The sequence below is a fragment of the Strongylocentrotus purpuratus genome, unplaced genomic scaffold (genome assembly GCF_000002235.5).
Source record: "Strongylocentrotus purpuratus isolate Spur 01 unplaced genomic scaffold, Spur_5.0 spur5_scaffold_14, whole genome shotgun sequence".
Taxonomy (NCBI): Eukaryota; Metazoa; Echinodermata; class Echinoidea; order Camarodonta; family Strongylocentrotidae; genus Strongylocentrotus; species Strongylocentrotus purpuratus.
The window spans coordinates 12,147,312-12,166,955 of NW_022145599.1; the positions used below are offsets into that span (position 1 = coordinate 12,147,312).

Sequence of the window (19,644 nt, forward strand, 5' to 3'; positions counted from 1 at the left end):
ATCAGCGTAGATTATTCTGATGCGATCACCGTTAGGTGAAATACGCGCTCAAACTTGTATTATCGATCACCAGTATAACAGCTGGTGTACCCAGAATGCATCGGGAAGTGGACCGGCCTCTCGTTGTTGTGTTGTTGTTGTTTTTTAATATGGGGAGTGGCCTTAACTCATTGAATAAGAAATACTGATCCGATCTTATTCCCTTTTTAGTCTATCAATAACTGGGTCTGTTTTTGTTTTATTAACTCAAACATGCTATAAGCCATATAACAACACATTCTCTGGCTATATGCTAATGTATAAAGTGTCCTTATTTTATACAAACAAATTATGTGGCAAAGAAGATGGTTTTTCTCCACCCAATCTCATCGTACCTTAATGATTCCCCTTCTCTCTCTTTCTCTGTCTTTCGTAAATTATCTTCTGCAACTAACGGTTTGTTGTCTTGACTGAACAATCTGTTGCAGTTCCTTTCTGTCTCACTCTCAGTCGTAATACTATTCATTTACATTTACTCGTTATCAACTACGATCAACCATTGATCCATATTCACTCCATTACTGTCCACATTTCACTTGGATTATCTCCACTTTTCCTTTTTGCAGCCTTTGCAGGAGCTTTGAACATTTTTAATGCAGAGACCAGAGAGATCGGAAAATATGTTAATCATTTTATTCGAATTGAAAACGGAAAGTGAAACATTGTTTTTCAATATCTTGACATATTTTTTGTTTAAAGACAATGGAATTTAACACTGGAAATTTTGAATTGGGGCGCCCCCCCCCCTCTCAAAAAAAACAAAAAAAACAGGAGTGGTACCAGGGTTAGTTAGTTGGGAGGCCCATGTCCTTTATAATTTTATTTTTAGGAATAGTTTTCTCTTTTTTATCAATTTGACATTGGTATACCGTTAATTTCACTGGGAAAACCACCCCTTCCCTTACACATCAATACTGCCATTACTTCTAGCAACAGTAATTCTATAATTCAAAACGTTTTCATTTTCTAAATCCTTCTAATATAAACATATAACAAATATAATATTGTTCCCCCCCCCCCCCACTGTTTTCTTAAGCTAGGAAGTATCAAAACATGATTCTATTAAAATTAGCAGTTTGGATACAACAGGCAATGATGATTAGCAGTTTCCATATTTAGTGCATTTAGAGGGTTGTCTTTCAAACCTTCTTACATACAATACTTGAAGCAGCAATAATGTAATAATCTACAAAACTTCAAATACAGAAGTCCATAGACTGAGGTAAATGAATTTCAACATGTATAATTATAATTATAAATATCATTGATTGATTCAATCTTTGATATAGACTGATAAATATTTATCACTCAAATTTCAAGGAAATTTCTTTCTGCCCAGCACTCAGTTCCATCCTATAAGATGGTAGTTGACATTGTTAAAATGTCATTAATGTTTATTCATTGATGATTAGTTATCTTTAATTATTTGAAAGTTGACAAGATGATAAATTCATTAGCTTTTTTTAAATGTGGTATTCTACAAACATATAATACAAATAATAAATAAATAGTATGTAAATATTCAAGATTAAACCCATCTCTACTGTCCTCTTTCATTATATGAGGGGGCATCTTTAAGACGTAGTCCCATGTAGATGTCTTCTGCATTCATCGATTAAGTTGTAGGCTAGTTTTCAGAAGAAAGGGCTGTGATGATATCCCAAGTCTGTTGAATGGAAAAATGAAATAAGATACAGTGTATAAGAAAATAAACAACAACTAATAACATACACCCTGATACCTGCTCTGACAAAAAGAGGAAGGACTAATATTCACTTGGGGTTCTAGTGGGAAAACCTAAACTTTTTTTCCTACAAAACTAGTTACTGACCACATGTTAGATTATTTCTGATGATCCCATTAAGACAATAGGCCTGATGGAGCTTGGATCAGACAAGTATGAAATAAGTAATACTGGTACATGTACAATGTACTTGTAATGTAAACTTGTGGTCATAAATGAATAATACTCGGTTTACATAAAATGACCAAACAACTTGGAACAGAGAATGTACAGGAAATAATGCTATTGTCGGAAACATACGTGATGTAGACTTATATTTCATGTATATTGACATTTTAGTTTTAATCTAAATCACAATTGTGATATTCAGTCAAGTATTCTTTTACAAGTCAATGGACAATGAAAAATATAATTGTCAGATCTATAACTTTCTGCATGATAAATGTGTCCTACAATAGTTTATTGGGGGTACCTACATGGTATATTAGCACACTTGCTTGTATGAAGTGCAGTAGGCCCACATCTCTAGATATGATTCTGTCAATATCTGTTCTTTATTCCTCTCCTGGGCTTGTAATCAGCATGCTTTCATCATCCACTGTAGAGAAGCATCATCCTACATAAGAGAAAGCAATGTAGGTACTTCAATTAAAAAGTGATAATAATAGATACATATCAACCATAATTCATCGTATAAACAGACTTTCGTTAATCTTATGTTGTGTTCTTCTTCATCTTCATCGCTCAAGATGTGAAAGGACCACTTACAAAAAAAAGGTAATGAGTGGTCCTGTGTATACCCTACATGTATGATCATTATCATTATTATGTAGTGCTTTGAATGTGCATTAGACATCGTTCTTCTACACACAGGACCTCCTGTAAATAAGGACAAACCCCTTTGTAAACAAAGAAAGGGAAGAACTAGAATAAAATATTCCCTCCACTATACACACTTGAAACATACACTTAGTTCCATTTCCTTTTTAGTGAATTAATAGGTGGTCGTTTAATATTTGTGTGCTAAATATCCTGAAAATTTTACCTGCATGGGACTTTCAGCTTCATCTTGAAAATATAAGAAATGTTGTAATGTCTACTCATCAGTTAGCTCCTTCCAGCTCTTCATCAGTTTCCATCTGTTGGAACAAAAAGAAAACAAAATCAATACGAAAATCAAGGCGTCCCTTTCTCCTTAACAAAATAAAAATAGATCTAGCATAAAAGCTATTTTTCATGTCATGGTTGGCCTTAATTTTAATATAGTGTGGAAATCAACATTCCAATTTAATGGACCACAGTACAAAGTAAAATCAAATGGAAGATTTAACTTGTGCCTCAAAAAGTGCTTCATATGGCCTATAAATATAAAGTAGTCTTAAGTAGAATTGGTTTATTAAGACAAGAAGAAGTGGACTTCATAAGTAAACATAATTGTGGACAAGGGGTCTTCTCTTACACAAATAGATTTATCAACATGAACTGCACAATTCAAAGAAAAAAATCTCTAATAATATATTAAAAGTAAAAACAGGAGTCAGAAGCGTACGCAGGGGGGGGGGGGGTAAACCCCCCTACCTTCATTTTTTTTTATGTGTATGTTTTTCTTGAACCCCCCCCCCTTTTTTAGTGTTGTTTTTTTGTTTTTGTTTTTTTAATACAAAAAAAAAAATCCAAATGGATGACCTAAACCCCCCCCCCATGCTTATTCAGTGGCTGGCTGAGTCGTTGCGAAATTTTTGGTCCGATTTCAAAATGTTAACCCCCCCCCCTCCCCCTTGAAAAAATCCTGCGTACGCCACTGATAGTGGTCTAGATCTAGATCTAGTAGACTCTAGTAAGGTCAAGGCCTAGACTCTAATGATAACTTGACAAGCATGCTGGACCCACACAAAATCTAATTATTAAATAAAGAAATCCTAGTGTTGATGTTTTTTGAATACTTTTTATTAATAAGTTCCAGGTTTACATCTAAATGAAATAGGATTTGGAGTTGTTTGATTATCAATGGTCACAGATAATTTTGGTCTATATAAAGTTGACACGGATGCAACTGAGCGAACGGATGGCACTGATAAGTAAAGCCATTAGAGTCAACATCTACTAAAGATTTTAACAAGAATTAATCCACTTGGATTATCAAAAAAATCATGCTTCAGAGATTATTGTAAGGTGTAACGTTAAATCTATATTTAAATTAAATCGATGATTGGTGAATTAGATTCATGATGACGATCAAATCTCAAATAAAACTTGATTAGAAAGTTTGATCTTGATGCAGATGATCACCGAAATTCCCCGGGGTGGGCCTGGCCGAACGGCCGGGCCCCTAACTGGAGTACTACTACTAGGGTGAAATGACGGCAAACCGCAGTCAAACTACTTCATGACGATGAAAATCAAAGTTCAATTTCAAGAGCAATAATTTCCTAGTCTTTTCCCCAAAAATCTGTTGAGAACGGTCTCACAATGTAACGAAATTACCGTAGATCACAAAGACTATTGCAGCTTTTTCAAAATTGATGACTAAATTCACTTAATCTACTCATATTTCAATCAATTACTCACCCATTCTCAATGAACTAAATCTTCTCAGTTTGTGTGAGTAGCCTGCGTCGTGCATAAATCTGCATAATTAAAGTGACGCAATGAGGTCAAATATATTATCCGGTTTCTTAAACGATACTATCGATAAAATACATATTCATGAGGCTCATATCCAATCAAAAAGCCGCCTCGGGTGCTTATTTTGTCTTCAAATGATCCAAAAGAGGCGGAGCCTAATCACATTCGTCTGCATGGTTTCCGCGCGTGCTGCTTTCCGTCTAGTAATTATATTTAAACGTCTTTGGCTCGCACGCACAGACATTTACCTTGAACGGAGGCCATCATAAATACGTCATGAGTTTATAATTGAGTGTTCGAACGGAATTTACCTTGAACGGACGCTCATTTCGTTATTAATGATCATAAAGAGATAAACATGGTATCAAATTGTTCGGAATAAAATGGGCAATACTATGATAGACAAAAAAAAAGGAGATTTTAGGTTGCGTACGACCATTACGAACACAAACGTGCGCGTAAACGGAAAATGGAATTCTCAAATCCCACTTTGTAAGTGTAATATGAGCATGTTCCCGGCATCTGATCGAAAAATAAAGGGCACACTTGTGATAGCTTATTGTCTCAGCTAACACATACTTAAAGCTCAGCGTAAACAAAGATAAAACGACGGAGATATTGCTCGCGAAAGACGAGAATGTAGAATCCAGTTTTGAGAAAAAGTCATGTCCCATAGAGAATACACGCAAAATGTAAAAAATTGACATGCCTCCTTTAATCGCAAAAATACGCCATGATACCATTGTCAAAATGAAATATCGTGGTTACTGCATTTGTAGAAAATATTCTCAGGTAGAACATATCAAAATTTGAAAGAAAATTGATCAATATTTACAGAGATACAATCAATTTTCCAAAAATCTGCTGACGTCATAATATGAAAATTGAAATTTTGAGTTCGGAGGCCATTATGATGACGTCATGAGTTAATTGAGGGTCAAATGAGACATGAAATCATATCTCCGACTCATAATCTATCCAAATATTTAAGAAAATGGGGGGTAACCATCCATTCTGAAGAGTTACAATGAATTTTGTATAGGCATGTTTTTGCACATGTATTGTGGATACAGATAGCGCAGATCCGCGCGTACTGTAAACTTTGACGGACGCTCATTGCGTTATTACTGGTCAAAAAAAGGTGAACAAGGTATCAAAATGCTTGGAAAAATGTAATAAATATAAAAGTGAAAATTTGGCAATTCCATGTTGCAAAATGTTAGTACGCGCGGTTACGCGCGGAAACGCGCAAAAATATAAGTGCTCGCGCGCAAATTTTGAAAATGCTTACAATGGCCTGAAACGTGTGCAAAAAAATTTGGAATGAATTTGAGCATTTTCAAATTTTGATGCGCGCGTACGTGCGCGTCAAGGTGCGCGCACGGATTTTGTTGACATTTTTAGTTGACCTTTGACTTGAAGTTGATGTATACTAAATATGGTTGATTTTTGATGACTCGTTATTGAGATATGATAATGACCTGATTTTTACAAAATGGCGCCTGGATGACGTCACGATGACCCCATGAACTTGAAAAAGGTTTTAGGAACTTGATATTATAGGACCTGATGACTGACAGAAATTTCGAAGGAAATTGACCTTGTCGATGTCGAGTAAACGTGTGCACAAAAAAGTGTACGGAAGAAATAAAAACTAGATTTTAATTCGTCACGAGGACGAATAAGGTGGTCTGCCTTCAAGTTATATAGCCATGTAAACAATGATGATCATGACGATGATCATGATGATGATGATCTTGATAGTAATGGTGATGACGATGATGATGATCATCATGATCATGATGATGTTGATGATCATCATCAACAGACCATGATGACATTTGATTGAAAAAAATGGGGGAACAGTTAGATGGCATATAGTCTCAGCTACAACATACGCGAAAATCAACATAATCCATGCAGAAAAAATGTCGATATTGCTCGCAGAAGATAGGAATGTAGATTCCAGATTTGAGAAAAAGTCATCTCCCTTAGGAATTACACGCAAAAAGTAATGGAACAAGTGAAAATAGGGTTATAATAAAGTAAATTTGGCTGTTAATTATGCGATTTGCGATTCTACGTGTTTTAGTATTCAAAGGAGATGGTACAGTGAAAGGTCAAAAAAGAAAAAAAAAGATTGTTGGAGACGCCCAGACTCGAACCAGGGACCTCGAGGTTGGAAGTCCAGTGCGTTACCGATATACCATAACATTTCCCATAGCGATTACACGTAAACGGAAAATGACATTCTCAAATCCCACTTTGCAAGTGAAATATGAGCATGATCCCGGCATCTGATCGAGAAATAAATGTCACATTTGTGATAGCTTATTGTCTCAGCTACAACATACTCGATGCTCAGCGAAAACAAAGCTAAGACGACGGAGATATTGCTCGTGAAAGGCGGGAATGTAGAATCCAGTTTTGAGAAAAAGTCATGTCCCATAGAGAATACACGCAAAATGTAAACAATTGACATGCCTCCTTTAATCGCAAAAATACGCCATGATGCTTTCGTCAAAATGAAAATTCGTGTTAACTACATCTGTAGAGAATTGTCTCAGCTAAAACATATCAAAATTTCGATGAAAATTGATCAATATTTACAGAGATACAATCAATTTTCTAAAAATCTTCTGACGTCATAATATGCAAATTGAAATTTTGAGTTCGGAGGCCATTATGATGACGTCATGAGTTAATTGAGGGTCAAATGAGACATGAAATCATAATTCCGACTCATACTTTATCAAGATATGAAAAAAAAATTGGGGTCATCTTGCATCCTAAAGAGCTACAATGGATTTTGTATAGGCATGTTTTTGCCCATATATGCTATGTATCACAAGAGCTCGCACGCACGGACATTTACCTTGAACGGAGGCCATCATGATGACGTCATGAGTTAATTGAGTGTTCGAACGGACTTTACCTTGAACGGACGCTCATTTCGTTATTAATGGTCATAAACAGATAAACATGGTATCAAATTGTTTGGAATAAAATGGGCAATACTATGATAGACAAAAAAAAAGGAGATTCTAGGTTGCGTACGACCATTACGAACACAAACGTGTGCGTAAACGGAAAATGGAATTCTCAAATCCCACTTTGTAAGTGAAATATGAGCATGATCCCGGCATCTGATCGAGAAATAAAGGGCATACTTGTGATAGCTTATTGTCTCAGCTACAACATACTCAAAGCTCAGCGTAAACAAAGATAAAACGACGGAGATATTGCTCGCGAAAGACGAGAATGTAGAATCCAGTTTTGAGAAAAAGTCATGTCCCATAGAGAATACACGCAAAATGTAAAAAATTGACATGCCTCCTTTAATCGCAAAAATACGCCATGATACCATTGTCAAAATGAAATATCGTGGTTACTGCATTTGTAGATAATATTCTCAGGTAGAACATATCAAAATTTGAAAGAAAATTGATCAATATTTACAGAGATACTTTCCAAAATTCTGCTGACGTTATAATATGCAAATTGAAATTTTGAGTTCGGAGGCCATTATGATGACGTCATGAGTTAATTGAGGGTCAAATGAGACATGAAATCATACCTCCAACTCATAATCTATTTAAATATGAAAGAAATTGGGGGTTATCTATCAATTCTGAAGAGTTAAAATGAATTTTGTATAGGCATGTTTTTGCCCATGTATTGTGGATACAGATAGCGCAGGTCGGTGCGTGCGTTCAACTTTGACAGCCGCTAATTGCGGTATTACTGGTCGGAAACAGGTAAACAAGGTATCAAAATGCTTGGATTAATGTAATAAATATGATAACAGAAAAAATTTGGCGATTCTATGTTGTTAAATGCCAGGACGCGCGGATACGCGCGGAAACGCGCGCGCATAATTACGCGCGCGCAAATTTTTGAAAATGCTTAAAATGGCCTGAAACGTATGCAAAATTAATTTGGAACGAATTTGACCATTTTAAAATTTTAATGCGCGCGTACGTGCGCGTCGAGGTGCGCGCGCAGAATTTTTTGACATTTTTCGTTGACCTTTGACCTGAAGTTGATGTATACTAAATATGGTTGATTTTTGATGACTCGTTATCGAGATATGATAATGACCTGATTTTTACAAAATGGCGCCTGGATGACGTCACGATGACCCCATGAACTTGAAAAAGTTAATTAGACTTGAAATCATAGGGCTTGATGACTGACAGAAATTCAAAGGAAATTGACTATGTCGATTTCGAGTAAACGTGTGCACAAAAAAGTGTACGGAAGAAATAAAAATAAAGAAATAAAGAAAGAATAAAGAAAATTTTAGCGAAATCAATAGGTGATCTGTCATCGACAGACCACCTAATAAAGAAAGAAAGAAAGAAAGAAAGAACTAGACTTTAATTCGTCACTTTGACGAATTAGGTGATACGTATGCTAATGGTTTACATAATAAAGAATGCATTACACGATATCATATTATTTCATGAAATGCTTCATCCATTAAGATCTATCCATATGTCAAGTTTAAATTGTGTCCCCTTGATCATTATGGATCTAGGGAAGATAGATTGAAAAAATATGACCATTGACCCTGCGCAGTAACCAGTTACACCTTTGACTCTAATTTACATCATGAAGATAACATTTTGACGATTTTATCTTATTCAAAGAAATGAAAATGTAATTGATAAATGATTATCATCATTATGATAATGATGATCATGATGATCATGATGAAGATCATAATCATGAGCGGGATCCTGACATCTTATTGACAAAATGAGGGGTGATTTAGATAGCACATAGTCTTAGCTACAACGTACTCAAAAATCAACAAAATCCAAGCAGAAATAACGGCGATATTGCTCGCAAAAGACAGGAATGTAGAATCCAGATTTGAGAAAAAAATTATCTCCCACAGGGATTACACGCAAAAAGTAATGGATTAAGTGAAAATAGGGAAACAATAAAGTAAATAGGGTTGTTTATTACATTATTTGCGATTCTACGTGTTCGAATAATTAAAGGAGATGGTACAGTGAAAGGTCAACAAGAAAAAAAAAGTTCAGAATTTTTTTTTGGGAGACACCCGGACTCGAACCCGGGATCTCAAGGTCGGAAGTCAAAGTGCGTTACCGATATACCAAAACATTTCCCATAGCGATTACACGTAAACGAAAATGGAATTCTAAAATCCCACTTTGCAAGTAAAATATGAGCATGATCCCGGCATATGATCGAAAAATGAAGTACACATTGGAGATAGCTCATTGTCTCAGCTACAACATACTCGAAGCTCACCGAAAAAAAGTCAAAACAACGGAGATGTTGCTCGCGAAAGACGGAAATGTAGAATGCAGTTTTGAGAAATAGTCATGTCCCATAGACAATACACGCAAAATGTGAAAAATTGACATGCCTCCTTTAATTGCAAAAATACGCCATGATACCTTTGTCAAACAGGAAAATTATGCACACTATATTTGTAGAAAATTATCTCAGCTACAACATATCAAAATTTTGAAGAAAAACAATCGATATTTTCAGAGATACAATCAATTTTCCAAAAATATGCAAACGTCATAATATGCAAATTTAAATTTTGATTTCGGAGGACATTATGATGACATCATTAGTTAATTGAGGATCAAATGAGACATGAAATCATATCTCCAACTCATGATCTATCAACAAATGAAAACATATTGGGAGTTCATATCTATTCTGAAGAGTTACAATGAATTTTGTATAGGTATGTTTTTGCCCATATATTGTGGATAAAGATAACGCAGATCCGCGCGCGCTGTCAACTTTGACGGACGCTCATTGCGTTATTAAAAGGTGAACAAATTATCAAAATGCTTGGAAAAATGTGCCAAATACGCTGAAATAGAAAATTTGGTAATTCTATGTTACAAAATGCTAGTGCGCACAAAAAACGCGCGCGCATGATTTTTTGTCAAATGCTCCATATGGCCTGAAACGTATGCAAAAAAAATTTGAGATGATTTAGAGCATTTTTAATTTTTGCGCGCGCGTAAACGCGCGGACGAACGCGCCCGCGCGCATTTGCGCACGTTTATTGACCTGAAATTGACCGGACGAATATTGATCTTATTCATGATAAATATGAATGAAAAATTACTTTCCGTTATGAAGATATGATCATAAGTTGATTTTCACAAAATGGCGCCTAGATGACGTCATAATGACTTTGAGTCTTTGAAAAGTCACGCAGTTCTAAGTTAGACTAAGATATATCATCATGGCAAGTTTCATGATAATGGCTTTATTCAGTCTTGAAATATCCTGCGAACAAATTCGAGGAAGAATAATAATAAATAAATAAATAAATAAATAATAATAAAAATCTTGACGAAATCAAAAGGTGATACGTCTACGTACGTATCACCTAATAAAGAAAATTCTAGCGAAATCAATAGGTGATCTGTCGTTGACAGACCACCTAATAATAAATAAAGAAAATTCTGACGAAATCAATAGGTGGTCTGTTGATAACAGACCACCTAATAAAGAATAAAGAAAGAATAAAAAAAATTCTAGCGAAATCAATAGGTGATCTGTCATCGACAGACCACCTAAAAAGGGAAGGAGAGGAAAGAAAGAAAAAGAAAGAAAGAAAGAAAAGGAGAATAGGGGGAAGAAAAAGAAACAGGAAACAAAAGAAATGGGGGACGAAAAGGAGCAGAGAAGAGGGGTAAGAGCCTGAAAGAGGAGGGGTGGAAGTAAAAGAGAGAGGAGGTTGTTGGGTGGAGTCGTCTCGTCGAGGGAGCAAGAAAGATACGCATAGATATGTTGCCGTGTCGGGTCAGCTGTGTACTATCGCGTACTATGTCAATGCGGAAGTTTAAAGTCGGTGAGATGTATTATGTCGGTCGGCCGGCAATGTTTTTCCCCGTACGAACTGTGACTTTCTTTCCGCTCTGACGACTTCGAGAGAAACTACAACTAAAATATTTGTATTTTCTCGAAGTTTTACCTTCCTATGATATCAGCTAAATAAATTAGAGGTTTAAAATTTTCTGGAAAACTCAATACAGACAAGGATTAGGAGTCAAGAACGGTACAACGAATCGTCTTCTTTCTCTAATAATTTAAAGATACGTCAAAGAATCCGCGCTTCGCACGGAGGGGGGGGGGGGACTAAATTCAGATAAGGATTCAAACACGAGAACGGTACAAGGAATCGTCTTCTTTCTCTAATAATCTAATGAAACGTCAAAGCTTCTGCGCTTCGCGCAGGAGATGAAAAACTGAAACCAGACAAGGATTAAGAGTCGAGAACGATACAACGAATCGTCTTCTTTCTCTAATACTTTAATGAAACGTTTAAGCAAAACAAACACTCGCAATTTTTTATTAAATAACATCTGAGAATGTACATGTATACTATACAGTAGGCTTGCGGGTGTACCATGTGAGAGAGAGAAAGAGGATTGAGGAGTCCTGAAAAGAACTCTCGGTAATCTTTCTTGAGGGTGTGTAGTCCTGAAAAGGACTGTTTGTGTAGTCTTGAAAAAGACTGTTGGTTATCTTTCTTAGCTTATAGTTCTAAGGAGAACTATAGTGCTTGGAGAGGATGAGTGGCGGGAGAGTGGCTCGATGTTTCCAACAGGTTGACTATCCGTCGTCATGAGTGTGTATGTATACTATATGTATACATGTATAATATTATCTAGATCTGTTAGGAATAAATCAATTGTCAAAATCATTCCATAAGCTGGGGTAACAACAAAATATTCCACCTTTATGACCAAAAGTGTAGATACTTCAATGAAAATCATCCATGCATACTTGCCCTTTTTGCCAGGAAAATATATCTAATCCTAGACCTTTTTATTTACAAATATTTTGGCAAACTTGTGCTTTTGGTGCTTTCATACTTTAGCCCATCGATTGAACTAATGACAATACTTGTATGTGTAAGATACAGAATCTGAGAACAATAACACAGAATTTATAAAAATGAGTGAGTGAGGATAAAAATGCAATGAGTCTGTATTGCAATCAACAGATGAAAGGGGATGGATGGATGGCATTCAGTAATGACTTTTTTTTTAATTGTAAAAAACCATAATATTGTATAAGGTTAGGTACAAAGTAATAGAGCTCTAAAAAACAACACTTGCCTTGAAAATATGCATCTCTATTTCTCCTCTCTCTCTCTCTCTCTCTCTTTCTATCTCAATTCAATTCAATTCAAATCATTTTATTCTTGAACATCAAATAAAACATCAAATTGTACATTTGACCAAGAAAAGGAGGACAACAAAAAGTATACACTTGAAAATAGGAAGCCTCCAGATTATTACATTGTGTGTACATGTTAAATGAAAACACATTGTATACAAAAAAATTAACGATATGTATTTAAAAATTATGATTAAGCATATTAAAGTATTAATAATCATTTTTTAAAGTTTAACTTTAAACAAAGAAATGGTTGTACATGAACAAAGAGTAGTATCAAGATTATTCAAGATTCGTGGCCCAGTATGTTTAAAAGAATTCAGGATTAGATTAGATGTTGCTATAGGGAAATGGAAATTATTTGATGAGCGAGTATTATACTGATGAAACTTAAAGTTGTATTGAAAAAGACTTATTATATCATTAGGAGCATATCTATTTTAAACAGCATGCATAAGTGTAGCGATTTTAAATTGATTAATATCATAGACTGTCATTGTGGTTAATTTAAAGAATAAAGGTCTAGATGGCGCTAGATAGAGAGAATTAGTACAAATGCGGAGTGCTTTTTTCTCAAGTTTGTGAATTGGATCTAGTTTTGTTATTCCAAAACTAGCCCATGTACAGTATTTAATGAAAAGAGGTATCACGGAGTTGTATAGCATGACGAAGTTTTTTAAGGTAATATGGATCTTAATTTACACAGTATTCCAACATTTTTAGATATTTTCCTCTATATATGTAAACGATGATTAAGAAAAGTTAGTTTGTCATCTAAAATTACACCAAGAACTGTCATTGTTTTAGTTGTATTCAAGACTGTCCTACCCATTTCTAAGTTAACATCAGATATATTGTGAGAAATGTTTGGTTTTACAAAAATGCATGACATTAGTTTTACCGTAATTAATTATTAACTTATTAGCTTCAACCCAGGCTGCCACCTTAGTTTCATACAATAGTTCATCAAAGTTACTATGTGAGGAAATAATATTGGTGTCATCTGCAAAAAGTACAAAATGGAAAAAGGATGATGCGTTACATAAGTCATTAACATAGAAAATGAGTAAACTCGGGATTATCTTACCCATTTTTATTTTATTAGGGACTTTACCGGAACAAAAAGATTAGTTTTCGATATGAACTAATGGTTCAGCTATTACCTGAATAACCTACTTTATTAAGTTTGAGCTTGAGAATATTATCAAAACCTGTACTATTAGTACTTTTAAGCTTTTTTACAATATTAATAATTTCATTTGCATTTGTTGGATATAAAAATAACGATTTATCACAAGGATCCCTTAAGTATGATGTAAAATGAAGATGTACTAGGTGTTTCAGTTTTGCTTGAGCCAATAAGGCAATACTTGAAAATTAGTAATTAAACCCGATTTCTTTATCTTTTTCTATTTTAATCCCGTTTTTCATTAAAAAAACAAAGAAAAGTCTTACTTTCTTTTATTACCAATTAGATTGTTAATAATTTGCCATACTTTTGCAAGATTATTTTTATTTACTTGTAATAATTCACAAAAATATTGTTTCCGAGCTATTTTGAGTGAAGTGTTTAAAACGTTACGATATCTTTTGAATTTGGTATAATTATGTGATTGAATATCACGTTTGACAAACAATATCTTATATAGTCTATTTTTCTTGTTTATGCACTTTGATATTAAAGGAGATACCTAGGATTTCCTTGGATTGGATTCCTTTTTACTATGATATTTCTTTAAACACTCCTTATCTACAGCTTCATTGAATTTATACAACAACAACAAAATCGATTATAAGCACAGTCAACATCATCAAAACATCAGTCCAACCAATCTTCGAGAGTTCTTTTTACAAGGCATCGGTTGTTGTAGAATTTATACATCTCTTAGAGTAGTTGGATTGATGTGACTCAATGACATTCACATTCATATTATTTTAGTTTAAGAAAAAAAAAGTGAAGTGGTCAGTGGTGTCATTATAAAAGATTACAGCTTTAACATTTTTATCGCGCACATTAGTTAAAATATTGTCTATAAGTGTTATCGATGAGTTATTTATTCGAGTAGGCTTATGGTTTAAAGGACGAAGTGAGTTATCATAAACAATATTTGCAAAATCGTTTGCATAATTTGCAGTTAAATAATTCATCAAGCTAAGGTTATTAATAGGTTTCTCTATTTTCATTTGATATCATTTGTAGACACTGGCCGTCGCCCGGCTGGCAGAAGGGCGTAAGCGTACGACCGACTCGAAAACTACTTTTCAAATTATTCGCATTTAAAAATGTTTGTTTTATATTTAGACTTGCATAACCTTCTATTCAATACATTTAATTTCGACGTCTTTTCAAAGAATTAATTATATAATGTGACACTTTTAGTATATTTCATATTATGTTCTTATCTTGTCAATTATGTGAATTATTTTTTGTGAAATGTGAAACAAATAAACTTGAAACTTGAAACTGCTTTCCATCTCAAAAATTGGTTCAAAACTTTAAAAAATACATAGTCACAATTTTTCGGAAATAAGTCGGTTTTTAAAAATTTGAGGCGATGTAGTGCTAACGCCCTTCTGCCAGCAAGGCGACGACTCATTAATAGCTATATTAAAATCATGAACATTTTTGAAAGTGGGTTTCTATTATATAACGGCAACAATAACATTTTTACGTTTCGGTACATCGATTTCAATAAAAAGAGATTCCCACAGGTTCGGTGATAAGTGAAGATCTTATCTCTCATTGACATTCAAAGTCTGTCACTATGAAACAATGTGTAATTATGAATATTAAATAACGATATAAAAAGCGTTCGACTATGTACCCAGGTTTCACTAAACCCATGCACTGGAAATTGACAATGTAATTCACATATAAAATCATGGATTGCATCAAAAAATTGTATGCATACTTCTTGAATTGAAATGAATTTCACTAAAATCAACTCCACTTATCATTTCATGACATGTTCTAGGTTCTTCTGGTAGCCAGTATCTAATGTTTACATCAGATATATCAGTATTTATTATCAGAATCAATATTTTCAGTTAAGTCATCCAAACAATTATCAGTATGTTCATTCAATATATCACTATTATCAATTAAAATATGTCCATCATTGAATAAATTACCAAACTCTAAATTAGAAAGAGTACAAAACGGAAATATGAAGTCACACACTTTTATCAACAGTGTTCAGCACTCACACAAAATGGAACTAAAATCAAAACCCTACAACAACAAACAATGACTTACTTAACTTATGAACATGTTATAAAAAAGTACATCTAAAGTTCAGTTACAATCGAGCATTAAGAAAAAGCAAATGCAATGGGGTAAACAAAATGTATTAGTTTGAAAAAATAATTTTGTTTCCTATAGATTGTTTCATTGATTGATTTTAATTTGTCCAGATCATTTTTCTCTCTAATCAGTTTCTTGTATTGTTTGTTGTCAGACCCGTTTACAAGGGCTATGATTCTGCCATCGCGAAACCCATGCTTCCGTTAGTTTGTGATGATTTTTGGTAAACCAGACCAATTCCTGATTACTAGCAGTTAGTGATTCATCAATTGCTAGGCCACTTCATTTCATCTTTTTGCGTGCTTTGAGTACAGCATCGCGAAATCGACCCCCCTCTCTCTCTCTCTTTCTCTCTCTCTCTTTCTCCCCCCCCCCCCTCTCTCTCTCTCTCTTCTATCTTTTCCTGTCTCTCTTTCTTTTTATCCTTTGGGGTGAAAGAAGGAGTGATGCCTGACAAATAAAGGGTTTTCATATTTGTCCGGCTTACTATACATGCATTTTTAAACGGTGATAGATAAACTCTATAGTGACTCTGACACACCCTAATAACATTTGAAGAATAGGCCTGTGCCTTTCTCCAAAATAATGTACCTTGAATGTTTTTCCCCCTTTACAATCATGGTCATCACTTAGTTCAGTTCTCTTAAGTGTCCAAATGTTTTGTTTTTTCTCACTATAATTTATGTAATTTTCTCCAATATGCTCCGTTCTGGATACTTTGATTTAAATTACATCAGGTTCCAACACCTCAGTCATGTTGTTCCATTATACTTTTTCATTATCTTTGTTTACAGATACCCTACTCGATGGCCTAAATGAAGCCTGATTAAGATGAGCTAATATTTCGACAAAATGTTTGTATTGTTCATCAAAATTATAACAAACTTAATTAGAGTCTGCCCAAATCAAAGATAAATAATGATTGATCACTTCTGCCTCGTGAATCGAAAATGCAATCTGGTTCAAAGTCCCTGATCATTGTACCTGATTAACGGTCGTATTTTACCATCGTCCGTATTGCGGTAGACAAAATACAAAACCAATTTCACTGCATTTTGCAAACCTATCAATCGAGATTGTAAACAAAATGACGTTTTTATAGCTGTACTTGACATGCCTTAATGGGTCAATGTTTTGTTACAGCATGATTGCTAATCAAACGTCAATGTGATTACCTTTCTAATTAGTACTTTACGAGACTCATTTTATCGTCCACGCTTTCCTCTCTATATGATTGTTTGATAGGATCTCGTGCCTAACTCCCTTTCACCGCTCCACTCAATATTTCTTGAACATTAAGTGGTGCTTATAATTATGACGATTATTGTTTGTTCTATGTATGATTTAGGTGACCATTACATGTCATGTTGAAAATTTAAATATGTGGGATGATGTACAACACACAAATGAGCATAAAATCTAATTAGGCATCACCCATAATTTGTCATTTGTGTTTGACATGTATTCAGTTACATTACAATGAACTAATGAAATGAGGACGCGAGCTCGAGCTTTGCTTGTATGACGACCCCTTTTTTGCTAGTATGATTTTATGTGACCACACATGTTGAAATTTCATAAAAGATGTGCGATGATGTATATGGATAATAATGTACTCTCCCCGAAGACTATTACGAGGAAAGCAGAGATTTTTCGAAGCACAGCCAAAGAAATGACGATGCCGAATACATTAACCAGTTTGTAAACATTGCTGCTATCTTCACTGTGGTCAGTTGCGGTAGACGAGTCTGTTCTAAGGTCAGAAATCGTGGAGAACACCAACGCTTAAGGCATGTTCAGACGACTTCACTAGTGGTCATTGTGGGAGGCGGATTTACATTATCACCACTTTCGATCATGAATACGTCACAAATGATGACGGAACAATGTGTTATATTCAACTCTACAACTGTTGATTATGGTCTATCTTCCGAAACCCACATCGGATTCGGTGAGAACACGACGATCATTTTAGACTTCTCCTGGTGCCCGATGGATTGGTCATGGTTGGTCATTCTACAGCTCATTTCGGCAATTACAGGCATCGTAGGAAACTTCCTGGTGATCGTTGTTCTTTTGCATCGCCGAAGTAAAAACAGATTGACGGATACCCTGATCAGTGGACTGGCTTTTGCAGACTTCCTTAATTCGGTATTCCTCATTCCCATCCCCCAGCCAGCGTACATTCCTAAGACCTGGTTGGATGAGGTCTACTGCAGACTTGTCTTCACGCGAAGCCTACTCTGGGCATCCATTACGGTCTCAGCGTACCTCCTGATGTCTATATCTGTAGAGCGGTACATTGCAGTGGTCTATCCTCTTCATTTCAAGCGCCTCATCACTCGACGACGTGTTTCGATCCTCATCGTTATCATCTGGGTCCTTTCCGTCTTAACTCAACTGTTCACCTTCTTCGCTCATACTGTTGACACCTTTACCAACACGTGCAAGGATCATGACATAAACCGCTTGACACAACTCATAGTAGCTTTCTATTGGTTCTGCCTCCTCCTCGTTGTCCCTTGTCTCACAATGCTAATTACCCAGGTTCTAATCGCTCGCAAGCTTAGTCACCGCTCCAACCAATTTAGAGGCATGACCAACAGCCCGAATTGGAAACAAACGCCATCTTTCCACATCGTGGCCAGAAACCGCGTTCTGAAGATGATGCTGATCGTCATCCTCATCTATCTTGTCTGTTGGACTCCAAACCAGATTGCCTATCTGGGTTATAACATTGGTTGGGTTCCTGAATATTACCTAAATAGTCCTGTCCATTCCATGCTTACATTTCTTGGCTTCTACAACTCCTGCGCGAACCCGATCATTTACGCAGCAAGGTATCCCGAGTTTCGAGAGGCTTTCAAGGAAATGCTCAATTGCAACTCCACCAAAAACACTCCACTTTATGTAAAAAGAGATGTATATGTTGTCGAGATAGGCACTGTGGGGCGTCAGACCATCGGCGGCCACATTTAGCCAAACGTGAGGTTGCAATCCAGCCTTGGATAACTCAAACTCAAACTATGGAATAAGAAGAAAGCCTTGGAGTGGTTTAGGAACTACCTCCACAATAGAAAACAATATGTAGTAATCACAGGTATTAATTCTATTGACCGCGGTGTACCTCAGGGCTCAATTCTAGGCCCACCATTGTATATTATAGATATATTAATTACTTCTACAGGTCATCAAATATTTTTTTAATTATTCTCTTTGCACACGATTCTGATAGTTTCTTTTCACACAGAGAACCTGGGATTTTACCTACAACAATTAATATGTAAATGAAAGATATAACACATTGGATCAGATCTATACTATTAAATTATCACTAAATTTATTGAAAACTAATTATATGTTGTTTAGTAATATAAAAGATGCAATATTAACTAGAATTCACTGCTATTGAAAGGGTTTCTACTACAAAAAGGTTATCATGGACACCACATATTGGTAAAATGTGTAAAAATATTCCAGAAATATTGGTATACCTATCAAAGTACTTTTTCGGTCACATATATTTTTGAATTTATACTCTACTTTAAATTTGTTCTTTCTTATATTATGAAATTTTAGCCTGGAGCAACTGTGCAGGCTCGTTATTGGACAGAATCTTTAATACTTCTTCAGAATTTGTTTTTATTATAAATCATTTAGACTCTCGAGCACATACAGATACACTCTTTTACTCGAACAAAATTGTACAGATACGTGATCTGTTTTCATATGAGGATAT

General features: G+C 35.1%; 1 long non-coding RNA gene and 1 pseudogene across 1 annotated transcript; one reads left to right on the forward strand and one right to left on the reverse strand.

The window, feature by feature from the left end:
- Nucleotides 1–2,354: 2,354 nt before the first annotated feature.
- LOC115923480 lies at nucleotides 2,355–4,628 on the reverse strand. Its single transcript, XR_004063906.1, has 3 exons — nucleotides 4,352–4,628; nucleotides 2,829–2,922; nucleotides 2,355–2,399 (listed from the first exon to the last, which is right to left on the reverse strand). It is a non-coding gene; the product is annotated as an uncharacterized LOC115923480 (long non-coding RNA).
- Nucleotides 4,629–16,605: 11,977 nt separating this feature from the next.
- LOC115923731 lies at nucleotides 16,606–18,884 on the forward strand (annotated as a pseudogene).
- Nucleotides 18,885–19,644: the final 760 nt, after the last annotated feature.